The sequence below is a fragment of the Rhineura floridana genome, chromosome 14, assembly GCF_030035675.1.
Source record: "Rhineura floridana isolate rRhiFlo1 chromosome 14, rRhiFlo1.hap2, whole genome shotgun sequence".
Taxonomy (NCBI): Eukaryota; Metazoa; Chordata; class Lepidosauria; order Squamata; family Rhineuridae; genus Rhineura; species Rhineura floridana.
In genome coordinates, this window is record NC_084493.1 from 5,217,647 (window position 1) to 5,238,262 (window position 20,616).

At 45.0% G+C, this 20,616-nt stretch overlaps 1 long non-coding RNA gene across 1 annotated transcript; it reads right to left on the reverse strand.

Moving 5' to 3' along the window:
• Window positions 1-96: 96 nt before the first annotated feature.
• LOC133369705 (uncharacterized) lies at window positions 97-20,227 on the reverse strand. Its single transcript, XR_009758954.1, has 6 exons — window positions 19,889-20,227; window positions 19,609-19,739; window positions 11,563-11,624; window positions 8,001-8,063; window positions 2,889-2,963; window positions 97-2,218 (listed from the first exon to the last, which is right to left on the reverse strand). It is a non-coding gene; the product is annotated as an uncharacterized LOC133369705 (long non-coding RNA).
• Between the last annotated feature and the right edge of the window lie 389 nt (window positions 20,228-20,616).

Sequence of the window (20,616 nt, forward strand, 5' to 3'; positions counted from 1 at the left end):
TGGATCAGTTTAGATTCTGCTGCTGCGCGCGATGAAGGGCAGCCATCAGGGTTTCTATAATAATTCAAATATTACTTTCCTGTGTGATTCACCTGGACTTTATTTATGACTGATAAGAACAAAAATAAATAAATTGCACACACACGCACACGCAGAGAGTGAGCAACCTATAATTATGGCAAGTGAATTAGGGTATGTGATAGAGTCAGTTACATTTGCCTAGCAGTAATGATGCACAAGACCTTTCCCATCCTGAGAGACCTGGGAAATAGAATGATTCCCTTGCAACTGCAGATGGGGTAGGGAAAACCTGTCAGCCAAAATGATGCTTACATCCGTTCGGCTGTGCAAGGGCTTCAGGCATCTCCAATCATTTCAGCTACTGAAGCATAGGCTCTCCAGAAAAAAAAAAGGGGGGGATTATCCCTGAAACTCAACTCATTGGAGAAGCCAGATCCCTTCCTTTGGTTGCGAGCCTTCTGAGGTTTCCTGGGATCAAGCAAGGATGATCCACCCCTTGAAAAGAGAGGTCTAATCAGCACATAAACTGAGAGATAAAGATGAAAGGTGCTCTTAATTCAGGGAAATACGTCCTCTCCCCTCTGCCCGCCTCAGAGTCTAGAGAGGCGCTTATGCACAGAGATGCTGAGTCCGCTGTGATAAAAATCAGAGCTTCGTTTGTAAGCAGGAGGCATTATAGAAATAACAGTTGGATATTTTATAATTTCATCCCTGCAGTTTCATTCCTGTTAATCCAATCAAAGACTGGTTCTGCCCCCTTCAAAATGAAATGCAAAGGGGAAGCTGACCCGTTACTAGGTGACAACGTCCAATAAGTTATTCATTAAAATACCCTGTTGAGGTCGACAGGATCTATGTAAATTATTAAAAATAAGTGTCCTTGTTTATATAACGGAAGAACATCTTCCAAACCTTTGCTGAAAACTCAGTTCGCAAGGAGACTACAAAGTAATAAGAAAAAAAAAAGCTCATTGATGAGGCTATCAGTGGCTTCTAGCTCTGATGGCTATGCTCTTCCGCCATAGTTGAGGCAGCACATTTCAGAAAACCAGTTGCTGGAAACCACAGGTGGGGGGAGTGGTCTTGCGCTCAGGTCCTGCTTGTGGGCTTCCCATAGAGGCATCTGGTTGTGAGCGCAAGATGCTGGACTAGATGGGCCATCGGCCTGATCCTGGAGGCTCTTCTTATGTTCATATAGAGACCAGATTTTTTTGGGGGGGGTCCATCATAAAGGAATCTCCTGATTTTACTTCCTATCCAACTAGGTTGGTTTGGTTTTAGTCAGTACGTGGATGGATTTAGTCAGTAGCTGAAAAACTGTCTATGAATCATGCTGGAACACCTCAGTGGACAACGGAGGTATGAATGTAAGGCCACGTCCACACCAGACATTTATTTCACTTTTATCCCACTTTAAACAGTCATGGTTTCCCCAAGGAATCCTGGGAAGTGTAGTTTGTGAAGGGTGTTAGGAGTTGTTAGGAGACCCCTATTCCCCTCACAGAGCTACAGTTCCTAGACTGGTTTTAACAGTCAATCCTTCTGCACAGAGAACTCTATGAGAGGAACAGGGGGTCTCCTAACAATTCTCAGCACCTGTTAACAAACTACAGTCCTCAGGATTCTTTAGGGGAAGCCATGATGTTTTAAAGTGGAATAAAAGTGGACTAAATGTCTGGTGTGAATATGGCTTAAGCATGAGACCAAGACTGACAGTTTGTGGGGTAACCCAGGCTGTAATGAGGAAGCATGCAGGCTTCAAGACAGCGTGGCGTAGTGGTTAGATTGGGACCTAGGAAACCAGGATTCAAATCCCCACTCGGCCATGAAGCTCACTGGGTGACCTTGGGCAGTGATGGACCTGTGGGGTTTTTTTAATCACTATACCATCATATTGTGCTACATTTCATTCATATCAGAAGGCATGTAGTGTGACACAATGGACATCAAGGGGAATGTCAGACTCCACCACTCTGCACATGCACTCTTCTGTATGCCAGGATACCACTCCAAATTTTGTTACGTGAGTGGGAGTGGTGTGATTCCAAGAAAAGCCCAGGGAAAAGAAAATGCTGAACTCCCATGATTTTTCAGGTTAACAGGCTGCAAATGGATTTCCCCCCGTGGAAGCAATTCACATGGAAATAACTGCTAAATGTCCACTTGATTCTGCTGTATTTCCAGAAGTGGCTTGACACTGTGTGAAAGATCACATAAAATACAAATATTAACAGGGAAGGGAATGTCAGGAACATGGAACAAACTTCCCAACAATGGCATGCCTTAGCTCCCCAAAACAGAGGAAGACCTGGTAGGGCAATCGCTGGAAAGGGATTGTCAGTAGGGCACTATAGGAAGAAGGCTGCCAGTAGGTGCCAACAAGCAACTGCGAGTAAGGTAAAAAATGTGGTCTTCCCCTAAAGCCCACACTGGAGACACTGTGACTTTAGTGCAGGGGTGGGGGAACCTTTTGAGCATGAGGGGCACATTCATTCATGGACAACTGGGGGGGCACATGGAAGTGGTGAGAAGGGCCGGAAGCAAAAGAGTGGATGAGGCAATGGATGAGACTCATACATTTTTGTATAGCAGGCTACATTCCAGTCAGACAAAGGACAGAGTTCCATGCAGGACAGCAAACAAGAGGGACAATCACCAATCAAGGCACTTGTGGGGTTCCCAGAGCAGGGCCAACGAAGACTGTGGCTTAATGACAGGGGTTGTGGCAGGGGAGGAGTCCCAAGAGCCAGAGAGAGAGAGAGTGGCCTAGAGGGCCATCTTCAATCCCCGGACCTATGTTTCCCCATCTCTGTAACTAATTTGGATGCCAACCCCAAACAAACCCTGACACATTTGGTTCCACTAACCTTAGCCACACTAGCCTCCAACAGAAGTCCAAGATTCTCTCGCCAACACTTGCTGTTTTTAGACAGCACATTTCACTGCAAAGAAAGGCATCTTAGAAACAGCAACCAAGCATGTCTCCAGACTTTCTGCTGGCTTCTTGTCTCACCAAGGATCTTTCTTATGCTAACAGCTCTGGCTCTGGGGCAAGTGCCATTTGTGCATGGACGTGCACATGGAGAGGTGAATGGGGAGTTGGGGGAGGTGTTGGTAGGAAATTGTTGCATTTGCGTCAGTTCATTTCCTTGCAGGCAAAGGATTCATTACAACCAGAGTGGATAGTCTTAATCTTCCTGCTCTAGTGTTTCACGACCAGTCATCCAGGCTTATACCTTTAAATGCTCAGATAAGTTTGAATCAATGGCGCCAGTGTCTGCTTTGGTGTTGTGTCATTCACAAATGGCAGGGTACCATGCTTCTGGGTGGAGGTGGCATGCTTATTGGCATCGACTGGCTGGCAGATGCCACTTGCTCAGGGAACTAGGGCATTGTTTGTTACAGCCCAGCCAAGCGAGTTGCAAGAGAATGTGTCACAACAATGGCTATGCTACTTTACATTGCGCAGAGATGCTTTGGGAAGCCAAGAGCAGAGCTGGCAGATGGGGTCAGGGAAAGGTGAAAGAGTGATGCTCTGAAAGCTGTACTGGATAAGTTTCCTTTCCCGCCTTGCTTAGGATGATCTAGTGGGCGATCCCGGACAGAAGTGAACCTACCAGGTGGGGCACAGTTGCTACATGAGTTTCCTGGCAGGTGGGGGACTGTTGTTTACCAGGAGGGGCGAAGGGATGGGGAGGCTGTCAAGATGCAAATGCACCAGCAGGAGTGCCAGATTGGGTCCATCTATACATTTAGCACCACACTGACCTCCCCACCACCTTGCTTTGCTCCCTCCTGGTAGGGGCCGCCTGAACCCTTCTATCCCAGCTCGAACACTGAGATCATTTGCAGGAGCATCATTGGTTGTCCTCCCATGTTGGTGAGGTGCATTGTAGTGTCATCAGCTTAGATGTAACATGGAAATATCTGTCCATTTCAGTCCTCTCAGTTTCTCATTTTCCTGGTCTTCCACATTTCTGCAGCAATTTACATTTTTGGTTTTTAAAAAATCCTCTTGAAAATTCTCTAGCACTTTTAGTGTGAATTTCTCCTAATAATCACTTTTGTGTGGGCAATTTTGACTAATGTATGCATTGTTGCAAGCAAGTCCTCATCATGTAATGCATTTCTGCATGTCCTTTCAACTCATATATTCATTTGTATGCACACTTTCCCCTAATAGATGCATTTTTGGTCAGAACCTGATGAAGCATATGTTACATGTCCCATTTCCTGTTGGTTCCCCATTTTTTCCATGACAGAAAAGAATAACCTTTCCATGGGGAGGGGGGAGTGGCATCAGGGGGTGGTAGACTGCCATCCAGACAGTAGAACCCCTATAAGACCTTTCCACTATACATGATGTGCAGAGCATTATTTCTTAACCCTTTTGTGCCAATCCATTTCTTGTATGCATGTATTCATCATGTATGAGATCTATGAAATGTGTCAAGACAACAAAACCCATGATGCAGTGACAACGGGAGTGAAACATGCCTTCATGAAAAAATGGCCAGGGCCTTTCTCAGAAGGAGTGGCTGAACAGGATGTGGTCCATCTTATTGCCACAAGCCATGCTCTTGGTGAATAAACTTATTGAAAGCATTTATGGAAAATTGCTGGGGAACATTGACAAGATTTTCCACATGACTCATAGTTGTATATAATCTTAGCTCTAATTAACCTATTCCCTTCTCTTTTACCCTCCTCCCTAATTTTCATTTCTGTGATCTCAATTTCATAGCAGAGAGGACCCAGCAAAGAGACGTTCAGTCGCTTTATTCTATTTAAGAGCCAAACTCTTTGCTAGGGGTGACAGTCCCTTTTTTTATATAGAAAAGGTCATTTATCTAATTGCTCTTTGCAGATAAGAATTAATTAGCCCGGTTATTTTTCTTAGTTTTTGGATGGGCTCCCCACCTGGAGAGGAGAAATTCCTTCATGTCAGTGATTAATTGCTCAGCCAGAAAGCTTACTGACTTGAATTTGTAATAAATCCCCAGCTCATTCTTTAGGTCACATTAGGAATCAGGCAGATTGTGGTTAAAAAAATATGCACGGGATAATAAAGCCTTTATACAAACAAGCTCACCTGTGTTCCTGAAATGTTTTAATTTATCGTGGCCGAGAGGACACGAAAAAGCGGTGGGTTGACATCCATTTCTCTGCTTCCAGATCCTTCTACTGATGTCTAGTGAGGTCAAGGTCTGTGAACCTCTACTGCGAAGGGCATCTTGCCACCTTTCTATGTTTCAGGCAGTGTTTGGGGAATGTGTGATGGAAGGAATGATGGGGGAAATTATGAGATAGAAACCTCCCTCCCCATCTGCACTCTTGATTGGAGATAAATGATCAGTCTAAGGCAGGGTCAGGGAACCTTTTCCAGCCTGAGGGCTGCATTCCCCCGAGCAACCTTCTGGGTGGTGCATGCAAGTAGCAGGCTGGAGGCAAAAGTGGGTGGAGTAATGAACGTCAATTTTACCTTTGTCAGTAGGCTAGTAGTTTCTACACACTCTCACCCCCACACCTCTGTCTCCAGTCCAGGCAAGTCAGGGGCATCATCATTGCTCAAGGACACATTCCAACCAGGAGAAAGTACTCATGAGAACACAAGAAGAGCCTGGCTGCTGGATCAGGCCAGTGGCCCACCTTGAGCAGCATCCTGTTCGCACAGTGGCCAACCAGATGCCTATGAGAAGCCCAAAAGTGGGACCTGAGTGCACTCCAGGAGAGTGTGATGCAAGGCCGGAGAGGGGTGTGTCTGGGGAGAACGCCAAGGGCCAGATACAGAGGCCTGGAGGGCCACTTTTGGCCTTCGGCCCTGAGAGTTCCCACCCCTGGTTAAAGCCAGCTTTCACTAAGGATGAGGCATTTCACAAATGAGATGGTGATTAGGACTCCCCCCCATTTCCAAAATCGGTGAGCCATGACAACAACCCACTATCACCACCAAAATTCTGGAGCATAGTAAATTTCCCTCCAGATACACCCCAGGCATTATCAGAATGGATGCTTTGCTTGTGTCTGTCCAGTCTGGATTCTTGATTCCAATCCGTTATCCTTTCCAAATATAGTACACTGGAGGGAGATGTTTAAAGCAATATTTCCTCTCTTTAGAGAGACACTATACAGGGACTAAGGATGGGGGAGAAATTCAGTTCAGCCCACATTTAAAGCCAAATCTATCAAATTCAGACTTTCAGAAACAACATGAGAACCGAAACACAGCCATCTTTCAAAATCTGCACTTATCTGAATTTTGCGATGCAATTCTCCAACCAATGTTTACAAAAATGCACGTATTAGGGGGAAAGGGTATGTAAAAATGAATATATGAGCGAAAATAACCTGCAAAATGCATTATATTAGGATAAAGTGCTGGCAAAAATATAAACATTAGTCAAAACTGCATACAAAAATGTGTTTGTTAGGAGAAATTCACACTGAAATGCTGAGGAATGTTCGAGAAGATTTTTTTAAAAAATGCAAATTGCTGCAGAAATGTGGAGAACTGAGTTCCAGGTTAGAAAACTGAAAAACTGAGAGAACTGCAATGGACAGACCCTTCCATCTCTAGCAATGACTAAATGTCTCCATTGAAGAATACTCTCTCTTGTAAAGCGTAAAGTGGTGGGGAGCATATGTGTGTGTTTATCTTGAAGACAGATTTCTCATAATTTCTTGTTTCACACTGCAAAAGAGCTTTGTAAATTTCTCTGTCTATCAACACATTTCAATTCCTTACTGTGTGGTATAGACCTGGATCTCAGCCCTTAATCCAGAGGCCAAACTTGCCTATCCAATGTCATGAGATGTAGGAAACCACTGCCTCTAAGCCTACAGGCTTAGCATCTGGTTTGGTGCCAGATGAACCTGCTAAAGCTGGCTTCTTAGCTTACATGAAATTAATTGGGATCCTATCATGCAACTTCAGTTGTGCCTACTTTAAAATTATATCTGTATCTACAAACTTTCCTAAATATAAAGAGCCTTGATACCCCAATAAAATCACTGAGCTGGCTATAGGGTTGCATTGCAGGAATAATAACAGTGACAAGAACATTCACCTTTGCTCCAAATATCTGAAATACCACCTTTATCCCCACAAACCCTCTCGGGTGTTAAGATCAGCAGAATGCCCTCTTGGTACTTCTGTTGCCCTTTGAAGTTTTCTTTTGGGGGGAAGGGGGTCAGTGGCCTGGGAGAGGGTATTTTCTGTGGGAGCCCCTAAGCTAACCTGTGGGATTTCCTCCCCACAGAGGTGGATCTTGGACCTTCATTGTATAGCTTTCATTGTATGCACCACATTCTTCCAATTGCAAATGGTATTAACTGACTATAATCTTGCATTTTTTATATTGTTGTAACCTATGGCGAAGGGCAGGTAAAATAACAACAATGCAATTTATTATACTCAAGCTTGAAGGATACAAATTCATCCAAAGCCGCTTACAAAAAACATTATACTACAGTAAAAAAAAAAAAAAAAGCAAACAACGACAAACAGCTAAAATTGCACAAATAATAAGCCCTATTTGGGTGGTCAATTCTCCCATGTAGTTAGAATCATGTGTGAAATAGTGAGGTTTTAAAAAAGATGTTTTTAAACATGTTTTGTTTTAATATGTTTTTAAAGATTTTTGTTTTAATATATTTTAAAGTCTGTTTTTAAGATGTTTTAGAGTGTTTTCAGTGTTTTGTTTGCCACCCTGGGCTCCTACTGGGAGGAAGGGCGGGATATAAATTTAATAAATAAATAATAAATAAATAAATTGTTGCAGCCCTGTAGCCAGGGTGGGGCAAATGGGAGCACTGTCCCCCTGAGGTCTCTCCTCAGCCAGCAAGAATTTTTTTTATTATGATGATGAGTAGAGCAGGGTTGTGTGCTTATTGCTAAAGGGTGAAATAAAAAATAACTTAAACTAATATAAAAAAACCCACCCTAAGTTACCTTTTTTGGAAATATTCACTATACTCACAATCATAGTGGCAATTTCATCTTCTTTTTCTTGAATACTTGATGGCAAAAGATGAAAATAGACCTAGAGAAATAGAAACAGTGCTGTGCACACTACAGTTAACTGGCTGGCTGACCACTTAGGCTGTAACTCAGGCCTAATTTCTGATTTTCCCTAAGTGTGCAGCTCAGCATGAGGCCTTTTCAGGATTTCTGGGCAGACAAATCAATCCAGCAACCAGTAAAAAAAAACAAATAATCCAATTACTTTCCACAATTAGTGTCCAATTGCTTAGTTAGTCCTTTATATACTAACCAGTTAAAACGTTTTACTTCATTTGTCCAACAGGAAGGATCATCTAAAGGTTAGCAACAAGACCAGAGGGAGAGACCTTCAAGGAGGAGTTTAAAAAACACACTCTGATTTTTTTATTTTCTCTCTGAAAAGCTGCATTATGAACCTACCATTCAGAGAGCTTTCTTGCATGTTTATCATTATGCAGTAAATACTTTACAAAGTCAAAGACTCATTCTCATTGACTTTAACAAGAAAGTTAGGCATATTGTTCTCAGCACCATTTCCCCTAAAGGCTTGACTATGGTTGCATTGCAATGCACTCTTACTCTGTTTCTACCCCCCCTTCTTCATAATGGTGTAGCTGTGATACAAGAGTAAAACTGAATTTTTCAGAAAACAAGCTTCATACTAGCGTTTAACTTCTTAGTTATACCCTAAACTATTTTGTTTGTTTTACCCTTGGTATCCCCTTGTTTGCTGTATCCTTAACATCCTTTTCTTCTTATGAAACAAAAAATATGCCAATTATTCAATTCCCGATGTTCACACTAAATTTTATGTTAACTTGACCTTTGCATAGCCCATTGTGTAAGTTAACACTCTCTGTGTGGAGGAAGAGTGAGGGGGAAGTGATGTAGAAATTTGGAGAATTGAACTTAAGACTGAAAAAATGCTAAAACTGGTAACTGAAGAAATTGATACATTCTCCCATCCCTACTTCCATCACCTGGCAGGTCTGAAATCTGACAAGTGTTTATAGTGTTGGGCAAAGAGTGGGAAGAGCCATAGTCAAATTCTCACTCAGCTGTGAATATCACTGAGTTATCCTCTCTCTTTGTGCACAAGCGCACACTCCCTTTCTGTTTCAGCCAAACCTACCTCATAGGGCTGTTTTGAGAATAAATGTAGGGAACTACAGATGCCACCTTGAGCTTCTTGGAGGAAAAGAGGTATATAATTCGTTTCCTTTCCTTGACTAATTTCTTTTGGAGCACTTACCTTTCTGGGATTAAAAGGCCACTTGCCGTTTGAAGAATTTCCATTGCTCCATAAACCCATGCGTCATTCACTCAAAGTCATCAGCGGAAGAAATCAAAGCAAAACCATTCTGTTTCTTGTCAAGCCTTCTGATCCCCCTATCAATTACCTGTCAGAAGATGGGCTTATGCGCCTTGTCGTTAATGAGCCTCAGTGTGGCAATTAACAAACAAGCCCCACAAAGAATTAAATCCTCAGCTCAGGTGACCAAGTGTTCAATAAATATTGACACAGGTGTCAGCGAAAGTAGATCATATCTGATATGTGCCAGATTGAACACAATGGCAAGGGAGACCGAGAAATGGGGAATGTTGTTTGATGTCCTCTTCAACAAGAAGCCAACTAAAGAAATATGAAATCTCAATGCACTTATCCTTTCCCACTCATGTGCAACAAGTCAGCGGTCCAATTTTTTCATGTTTTTCTTTTATGAACAAAGATGACTGCACCAACATACATCTTAACCAGCTTTGTGAGTTCAGAAATGGCTGATCAGTCCAATCTTTTGCCCAGATGAAAGTACAGCTAGGCAGCCGTTGACAAGATTTTATTTGCTGATGGTGGCGCATACACACAGCTGCATTAATGGCCTTGACTCAATAGCTGCTGGTTCTGGCGATGAGGGTTTGGCTCCATCACTGTGGTAATGCCAATTCAACATGGTCTTTAGGCATTATAGCTCCCATGTAGAGCAGTGCAAAAGCAGGGAGAGGAGATGTACTGAGTAGCCATGCCCCTAACGTCCGGCATGTATGCTGATGAGACCCTCCCAAGCATTTGCGCATGCAGCACAGACATCTGTGGTGAGGGATCCTTCACATGTACCTGTAAGACTGTCTGATTCCATAGAAACAAAGAAAAGTAGAGTTGGAAGGGACCTATAAGGGCATTGAGTCATCTCCCTGCTCAGTGAAAGAATCCAGGTTAAAGCATACCTGACAGGTGCCTGCCCAGTTGCCTCTTGAATGCGTCCAGTGTTGGTGAGCGCACCACCTCCCTAGGTCATTGGTTCCATTGTTGTGCTGCTGTAACCGTTAGGAAGTTTCTCCTGATGTTCAGTTGAAATCTGGCTTCCTGCAACTTGAGCCCATTATTCCATGTCCCATACTCTGGGATGCAGCATAGGGTTGCTCTAGATAGGGCTTCTTCAGCACTTACTTTGGTAATCTCAGGATGTTCTTAATAGATCATCCTAAGTGACGGCCATGAGAAATTCCAGTTATCATGCATTGACTTGTTTCAGGCTTTTTTTTCACTGTTATACCTTCAAAATGGCACAGGACCATGCTAAAATTATTATATGATCACACAAGACGCAATGGATCTTGTGTTGACATATGCTGAGTGACCATGGCTGGAAAGACTACAAAACCCAAGATGCAGTGCATGGCCAAATGAAATGCACAAGTGTGAAAATATCCGGGGCCTTTACTTGAAGTGGGAAATGGAAGTGCCCAATGGAAGGGGGTGGATGGACTGTCTACCAAAATCCAGTGCATGATTCTTCATTTCTGCATCCCTTGGTTTAATTAGAACCACACAGGGCATCTTTTCCCTCTTTCCTTTTTTAACCTTAAGGAGCTTTATTTCTGGAGGTGGGAAGGGTAGAGGCAAACGAAAGACGGTTGCCTTCTTGCTGAAATAAACCAGCAAGAACTTTGTCAAGGAATGAACTCTTACTGTAACCCACACCTCATTTGTCACCCTGATGGGCTAGAGGAAAGTGACATTTACAAACTGGGAATGTGAGCACATCCATTTCGCCAGCCTGACACCCTGATATAATAACTATTTACCTTGAGAAAGAGAGGACCGAGATTTCCGATTCTTGTGAATCTTCTCACTTCGGCACTTATTTTCTCACTCTGTCAAACATCCCCAGATTAATGGAACAATTTGTTCAACAAATCATATTAGCAGAAAGCTCACAGGGTAAAGAGTGGAGGTGGGGGACACTGGGCATTTTTCCTGCTCATTCATACTGGTGGTATCTCCGCAAATAAAAATGTAGTTATGCCTGACATTTACAGAGGTACAATGTGAAAGGGAAAAAGTGTAATGACTTTAGGCATTTGAGAGATCGCTTTACAAGAACAGTTGTGTTCAAAAGGGAATAAGATAAAGTTACACACAACATCTAGATTGAGCTTCTTTCTGGAGCCTATTTGTCAAACACAACAGCAGGGATCTATCGGTACTTAAGGGGAGGGGGAGAGTTTTCCATTAAAATTAAGCCCTCTTTGCTTACCTGGACAGGGGGTGGGGGAGGGAGAAGAGAGGATCGGCATACAGGCTCCATTTCTGAAATGGCTGGTGAAAAAGAGAATGAAATAAAGATAGTTGGAACCAACCGGCAAATGGCTATTGCAGTGTTCAAAAAGGTGGCTGGTAAACGCCAAAGGACCTTATCTGACAGAGCTTTAACAACATCAGTGGATCTGGGGTCAGCGTCCTTAATGTTACAGGTTGCGCAGGGCACCCTTCGTGTCTCTGATGTGCAAATGAAGGGATGAGGTGCTCGCACGGCTCCTAACCCTTTGGCAACAAATCCCATGCTTGCTGAATTAGGATTTTTCATAATACGAGTCCATTAATATGCCCATTAATCATCCAGGGCTGGGGATCAGAAGACGGGTTCTATTATCCGTTAGAGGAGTAGCATTCTGGACTAGCCTCCTTAAAACAGTTGTGGTAGCAAGCAAAGAGCCTCATTAGTTTCAAGTATAGTTGACTGAATATATGAAGGGATTAGCTATAAATAGCTGAGAGAGAGAGTCTGTGTAATATCTGAAGGTGCTTCTGAAATGCAGAGGCAAAATGGATGCTCATGTGGTATGTTGCAAATTGCCATTCAGGCCATGATCCAAAGCACAATTTTAGGCAGCCCCAAGAGACTGGGCCTACTCCAGTGTATTGGTGAGTCCTTTCTTTGTTTTAGCAGCAGATCCTCATGCCACAGTACACACTGCTTCTAAAGGTTTCTTTTGTAATGTGACAGGAAAAGCTGTTGTTTGGAAATAAGAGTCTAAAGACTCCCTCTCTCCCACTCCACCTTTCATGTGATTGAAATGTAGCCTACAGCACAAAGGAAAAAGTGTTATCCACATACAAAGGTGTGATTTACATTTATTGCTCTTCCCTGCTTTTTCTCTCTGGCTCCATCTACCAATGGAAGGTGGTCCCCAGACAAAGGAATGTGGACTTTGGCCTGTAAAAGACGCCCCTCTCCTGCCTTTGGGCATGCAGAACTCATTGTGTGATTGCATGTGCACACAACTTTGATTTTTGTCTTGGGAAAGTTGTGATTTCAGATGGGATCCTCCTCCAGAAAAAGCCCTTAATCCTACCTCCTACGTTCTTAACTGTCATTCATGGCTGCTCACAGCCACTCTTCCTTTACATTCCTCCTTGAGTGATTATAGCCAATTAGGGATCATGTCATGGACATTATGATGTCATGACACAATGTAGCCAGTCATATTTGGCTATCCGCTATCTGCTGATGTGACTAAAGACAAATGAAGACTATTAGAGTGAAGGCAATGCTTCCTCTGCTAGTCAATCGGCAGTCCTAACCAATCGGGATCACTTTCAGACCTGAACAGTTCCTCCACCTTTTCATGATGGTTCCTGGAAAATAAAAAAAGCCAAATCGGGTACTCCTTTGACATTCCCGTGAAACTTCTCACGCATATGTACAGCCCATTTCAACACAGCACCAATACCTATGCATCATGCGCAAAATAATTTTAATTAGCTGCATCCTGAAAGTGTCTCACAATTGAGGCAGAAAAACAGGTTCCCATGCTTGCTAAAGAAAGCCAAGCTCTGCAAGGAGTAAATTGTTTCACTGTCCTTCAGCTCCACTAGCTTGAAGCCAAATAGCTCTGCTATTTGGATCAGTCATTCACAAGTTCACCTTTTGTGCAAAATGGCAGAGAGACCTACTTCTTTCTGACATGCAGCTGAGAGATGAGCTGGGCTGCTCCTGACTCTTTGGTAGCTCTGTCAGGCCTTGCAAGCTATGAGATGTGCCGAGTAATAATGTGGTAGGAAAGAAAGCCGAGAAAGTCCAGCAAAAAAACCAAGGTGCAGAGCGATATTTCCCCCTGACATTCAAGGTCACAGCATAGAGAAACCTGGGACGAGCAAGAGTCTGTTTTCATTGTGGAGGCAAGGTACAGTTGCATTGTGCCACACACAGAGCGATAAATTAATGTCACAGCAAACTTGGAGCGTCCTTTCAAAAGTGTGGGACAAATGTTGCACCGTTACATCGTGTATTTTCAGGGCTATCAGGAAAAAGAGACAATGCTTGGAGAGTAAGATATAACTCAGGATGAAAGGAAAAGGAAGGCATTCAAAATTAGTGCTGTGCCAAAATATCCCCCTCCCCCAGTTTCTCCCTCAGCCGTTCCCCATCAAGTAACAAGACGAAAAAAATGCATTCAGAAATTATCAAAGAGGGGAGAGAATTTCACTGGAATTCTCATGGACGAGGTGCAGGGCGGTTTCTTCTTCATAAGCTTACTATACTTTTGAGTTTTAGGTGCCCAGTGACATTTGTGAATGTCGTTTCATTCTACAAATCATTGTCCACACTGCAGATGCTGGAAAGAGATGCTGTTTTGTGAGGTGGGGGGGGGCTGGTACACCTCCTTTCACGTCCCAAAGATCTGGGGAAGGGCTAAAGCTTTGTGGCTGAGAACATGCTTTGCATCCACCATTCAGTCCCTAGCATCTCCGGGCAAGGCTGGCAAGGACTCCGAAGTGAAACCCTGGGGGAGCAGGGGCACTCTCAGCCAACACAGCCCAGAGATGGCAAACCCTTTTCAGGCCATTGTGATAAACCTTCTGGGAAGCTGCATGCCAGGGGCAAAATGAGTAGATCCATGGATGTCACTCTTACCTTTGTAGGGTCGGTTACATTCCACCTGTGCAAAAATCTGAGGTTTCTACACATATATCTCTACCCAGGCAAGCAAGAGGCATTGTCACAGTTCAAGGACGCATTGCAAGTCAGGCAAAAGCATTCAAGAAGGATGTGGAGCAGGACTGGTGTGGAGTGCAGCCTGGGGAGAGTTTATCACCTAGTGAGAGTCCTGAGGGCTAGATAGAGAGACCTTGATGTTATGTTCCTTCAAGTCAATTATGATTTATGGCGACCCTATGAATCAGCGACCTCCAATAGCATCTGTCATGAACCACCCTGTTCAGATCTTGTAAGTTCAGGTCTGTGGCTTCCTTTATGGAATCAATCCATCTCTTCTTTGGCCTTCCTCTTTTTCTACTCCCTTCTGTTTTTCCCAGCATTATTTTCTTTTCTAGTGAATCATGTCTTCTCATGATGTGTCCAAAGTATGATAACCTGAGTTTCATCATTTTAGCTTCTAGTGACAGTTCTGGTTTAATTTGTTCTAACACCCAATTATTTGTCTTTTTTGCAGCCCGTGATATGCTCAAAGCAAAGAGAACTGGAGGGCCACATTTGGGCCACCATCACGCCATACATTTACACCACTATTATTCCACCTTAAACAGTCATGGTTTCCCCCAAAGAATCCTGGGAAGGCTAGTTTGTGAAGGGTGCTGAGAGTTGTTAGGAGATTTTTATTCTCCACAGTTTGCCAAGTGGTTTAACAGTCAGTCTGTCTTCCCAGAGAACTCTGGGAATTGTAGCTTTATGAGGGGAATAAGGGTCTCCTCACAACTCTTGGCACCCTTCACAAACTACACTTCCCAGGATTCTTTGGGGGAAGCCACGACTGTTAAAGTGGAATAAATGTTTGGTGTAAATGTGGTTCTGGAGGCTCCCAGGTCTGAGGTTCCTCACCCTGATACAGACCAGAGGTAGGGAACCGAAAGCCCTCCAGATGTTGGACTACTCCTGACAAGGGATGTGCAAATCTGTCCATTTGGTTTCTCTCCGTTTCTCATCCCCCTTCCCAATCTTCAGCTCACCCCATTTCCCCATTGGTTTGTGATTTATTTATTTTTAAGATCTGCAGCATTCACCAGCATTTTACTCATGCACATTTCTCCTCGTATACACACCTTTGTATGTCACTTTGGGCCTAATCCACACTTTTTGTAAGTAATTTCCCCTAACAGAATGCATTTCCCCCCCCCTCTGTTATTTTCACCAACAAATGCATTTTCAGTTCATGCATTTTTGGGGTGGGAGCAGCATACTGAAATGCAAAATCAGAACTGCACATTTCTAAGGACAGCTGCATTGCCGTTCAGGTGTCATTTTGGGAAGTATGAATTTGGAATGTGAACCAAATTCCCTCACTATCCCCACTCCAAATGGCTGCCTGTGCTGGCTGAGACTGACGGGAGTTGGAGGCCAACAATTGGATGGCCATAGGTTCCCCATTCCTGTTCCAGAGGGAGTGCATGATCATGTGGCATTCACGTGTTTCAAATTAAAGTCAGGACAATGCTTCTTGGAGCCTGATGGTGGTGATGAGGGGAATGTCACCTTCTGCCAACCTCTGGGATGCCAGGGAGGAACATCACTTCAGTCCACAGGATCATGAGACACAGCTACAGCAGTAGGTCACATCTGCCCTATACATTTAAACCATATGGTTTCCCCACAAAGAATCCCGGGAACTGCAGTTTGGTAAAGGTGCAGAGAACTGTCACCCCGTGAGGGGCAAATGACAGTTCCCAGGATTCTTTGGAGGAAGCCACATGCTTGAAAGATATTGATATGACTGTGGTGACAAAGACTCGCTGCAAGGGAGAGGGCATTTTCATGAATCCAGTTCCCATCAAGAAGCCCTTCAGTTCTAATCCAGAAAATAAAGTTCTTAAAAGAACTTTCAGCTCAGTCCTACTCAAGGCAGATTTTTTTTGGGGGGAGGGGGGTCATCCTTAGTCCAAACTGGAACTTTCAAGGGCCAGATTTCTCAAAGGGAGAAGGTTTCTGCTAAATACCTATGAGGATTCTAATGCTGCAATGACTCCTCCATACTGAGAAATCCAAAGCATCTCGCTTTATCCAAAGACCAGATGATTACTTAAATTGCCAGTGCCCATAAATATGTATTAATTAGATGTGACTTGGCTAGCTTCATGAATCATTTAAAATAAGGCAAGGAGCCGTCGCGGGCGGCTTGGATTGTCAATTACAGCTTCATATAACCATGTGCAAATGGGCGCCGGACACCCACATATTCAGAAATCTAAATTATCTGTGAAACCTCAGGTTAATTCAAAGACAATGGTGCGGGCATCATATGCTCAGGTCCTCAGTGCCCAATCTATAGAAGCCTGCTTTGCAGAGGCATAAATATAGTCTCATAATTAAGTGTTCCTTCAGTTCTCTCCTGCTGAGCCAGTAACAGGCTAAAGTGTTTAAGCTGATACCAACCCAGCATGCGGTCTCTTAATCAGCACCAGCCTCCTACACCTTTTTTACCGAGCTCCAGCACTGTGGAGGCACTGACCTCTAGAAAATGTCTTCGTTTTCATGTTCAACATTTGCCTATATTAGTCATGCTTTTAACTCTTTCAGAGCCTGATAGATGCTGATTGTCTTCTTGTACATGAGGGGGGGGGGAATGTGGCCTTTTCAGAAAGTTAGACAAATGGGGAGCCTCGCAGTCTGCCCTGCAACTGTCTCGATCAGATGCTGTTCAAGCAGCTACTGGGCTTATAGCCACAGCCCTGTGAGGTAGACTAGGCTGTAAGTAATGGAGGACTGCATTTAATGTTAGTCCTACTGATGTTAACAAGTGTAACTAATTTAGGACTATTCATTTCAATGGTTTTACGCTGGATATGACCCTGAATGCCTCAGTTTCACCCAGGGAGCTACATGGCTGAGCAGGGATTTGAACCCAAGGCTCCCAGTTCCATCTGATGCTCTTTCCTCCTAAGCTGCACTAGCTTTCATCCAATTCATTCTTTTCACGATTTAATACATTTATAGCCCATCTTTCCTCTAAGAAGCTCAAGGTGGTGTATGTGGGTCTTCCCCCTTCCCATATTATCCTTGCAACAACGCGGTGAGGTTACTTAGGTTAAGAGATTGTGACTGGCCCAAGATGACCCAGTGACCTCCGTGGGCAAGTGGGGATTTCAACCCTGGTCTCCTAGGTCTTTGTCTGACGCTCTAACCACTCAACCACACCGGGTCTCCATTGCTAATCATTTATGTAGTGTAATCAATGCGCAGAGGACTTTACAGAGTACAAGAGGATCGCTCCCTGCCCCAGAGAGCTTCCAGTCTAAAATTCAACCCAGTAGAAACCATGAATCAGGGGAAGGGCAATAGCAGTTAAAAAGGAAGGAATCTGTGATTGTTTGGGGGAAGGACTGACCTTGGCTCAGTGCCAGAGTATCTGCGTTGTGTGTAGGTCCCAGTTCAATGTCTGGCATCTCCAGGTGGAACTGAGAGAGACTGCCTGTCTGCAGTCATGGAAAGCCATTGCCAGTCAGTATAGATGTTGCTGAGCTAGATGGCCCCAATAGCCTGACTCAATATAAGGCAGCTTGCCTAACCCGTAGTCACAGGCACAGGCCACATCTGCATGATGCATTTAAAGCAGTATTGTCATGCACCACTCCAGTCTCTGAAGGAGGCGAGGAAGACTTGGACTGGAACATTCCCGTCAGGGAACGACCCAGCGAAGGGGGAGATGTTGAAGCAGCCCCTCTTTGGATGCTGACTGGTCACCGCCAGCCATCCCATCCAGCCCCCAGGACAGACCCCTGGACTGGCTGCCCACTCCTCCACCTGATGCACCTCTCCCTGCACCTGCACCTCTGCCAGATTGCTGTCCCCACATGCAGAGAACGGGTCAGAAGTCGAGGGCCAGCCTTCGCCCAGGTCCAGGAGATGGATAAAGTGGGAGATTCAACAAATCCAGCTCAGGTGGAGTCTGTGCTTACGCACAAGCCTCCAACCGTGACTCTGGGTACATGCAAGGAGGGCCCCCCCACCCAGCCCTACTTAAGCTGGGGGAGGGGGAAGGGTTAATTGCTGAGTCAACGTCTTATTGCCGCCAAGTTGTGCCTAGTTAGTAAGAGAGGGATGCTGAGTTCTGAGTAAGCTGTAGGTAGATTCATGAAGTGCTCTGAACTGACATTTTCTATTACTTCAATAAATGAAAAATCTACAGCTGTGTCTGAGTCTTCAGTTAAACATAAGAACATAAGAAGAGCCTGCTGGATCAGGCCAGTGGCCCATCTAGTCCAGCATCCTGTTCTCACAGTGGCCAACCAGGTGCCTGGGGGAAGCCCGCAAGCAGGACCTGAGTGCAAGAACACTCTCCCCTCCTGAGGCTTCCGGCAACTGAGTTCCTCGAGTTCGGGCAGGACAGAAGCCTCTCCTTGGCTTCAGGATGGGGAGAGGAGGGCATCTCCTCTGAAAAGTGTTCCAATAGCAACAGGATCTAGCCTGGCCACATCCCTTTGTACAGGCCCAGCGCCAGAGGGTGGCCAGGTTGTGCACTGGCCAAGGGCCCCTGTGGCTGAGAGGGGCCCCCGCTGTAGGGGATGGGTAGATGTAGCTCCTGCTCTGCGATCCATGCATCCAACATCGGGTCATGGGCCATGCACCTTGCAACACAGTGCTAGTGTGGATTGCAGAGTGGGAGCCACCCTCCCAGGCAACATCCCTCCCCCTGCCAGCATAGGCTTAAAGTAGGCTCAGCCTTCCCACTTTCTGTGTTGCCACATTAGTGTACTGTGCTACCGCTGCTGAGAGCCCACTGAAATCTGATGCCCAAGGGCCTTCTATAGTTTTGTGCCAGCCCTGCCTTTGGGTATGCAGACTGACCACTGAAAAAGCCCATTAACTCTCAGGCTGACTTGGCTAAACTGTTAGATTAACAAAGGAAACTAGTTTGACCAGTGCAGCAGATTTCTTCCTTTTCAGATCCCAAATCAGAGGCTGGAAAGGGGATTCATAGAAATCACCCATCTTAAACCCCAATGACAGTATTATACCACTTTAAATAGCCAAAGAAACCTGGGAACTGTAGCTTGTTATGGGTACTAAAAGTGGTTAAGAGGCCCCTGTGCCTCTCACAGATCTACAGTCTGCAGAGTTTCCTGGGAAGAGGGATTGACTGTTAAGCCACTCTGGGAATTGTAGCTCTGTAGGGGGCTCCCCTAACAACTCTCAGTACCCTTCACCCTTTAAAGTTCCCAGGATACTTTGTGGGAAGCCAGGACTGTTAAAGCGGTACCACACTGTGTTCAATGTGTAGTGCAGATGGGGCCAGAGGGAGGGCAACAGAGGTTATAGGGGACATCTGATTGTTTTGATCACACTTACGTGAAGCTTCGTCACAGGCTTAGTTGCAGCAGAGGAAAGTGGCTTTTGAGGAGGACGCATCCTATGATATATTGCCATACATTATTCCTATTGGTTGTGTTTGGACACATCATCCTTAGGGTCTGTCATCCCTGTAAAAAGCAGAACGTGAAACATTTTTTTTCTTTTTAAGAAAAGAATACAGGAACCTCGGTTTCTCCCCTCCCTCAGATCACCCTGAAGATAGGGGCTATGAAGAACCGTTGTTGCCAAAACTTCCAGGGATGGGCCAGTCACCCACCTTTCCTGTCCTTCTGGGCAGGGAGCAGTCACGTTATACCAGTTGGCTCTTGTAGCCTTGGTTCTTCCAGGTAAAAGGGGGGGATATATCTGGGTGGGAAGGTGGGTGCGGAGCTGCTTTAATCAGCCAAGATGGACCATGACGTTCTTTTTGCCGGGTGGAACTTCCCACTTTCTCTCCGGCGGTACCAGAGTTCAAACGGCAAAACCCTGTGCCTGACCAGGTTCAGAGGGCCTTATCTTTTGATCCCAGGACTTCCACCCCGACGGCCGGGTGCACGTGGAGGAGTTGGCGTCCCCTTCATTCCAAGCAGCAAACCCTTCCGACAGGAAGTCGCGATTAGGGCCCTCTTCTGAGGCTGGCCAGCAAAACTGCGAAGGGAACAATCTGGCAGCTGCAGGGACTTCCTGGTATACATGTGTTGGCCTTCTATCTCTTCCTGAGAGGGCGGCAGGCCAATTGGCATTGACCTCCTGTCTTCAGGAAACAGGCGGCCGGCCCTACAGTTGTGGGTGGTAGGAGGGACGGTTGGGGGTTGCTGCTAGGGGGCTGGTCGGGAGTCTGGAGAGGGGAAGAGGTGGAGCGAACAAGAAAATATTTGCTCGCTGGCCACAGCACTGACACGCGCTGGCCAGGCAATGAGAAAACAAAAGGGGGATGTCTGCCTGGGAAAAAAAGAGAGAAAAAATAAGGCAGGAAATGAGGCCACACGAGGGACTTTGGAGACC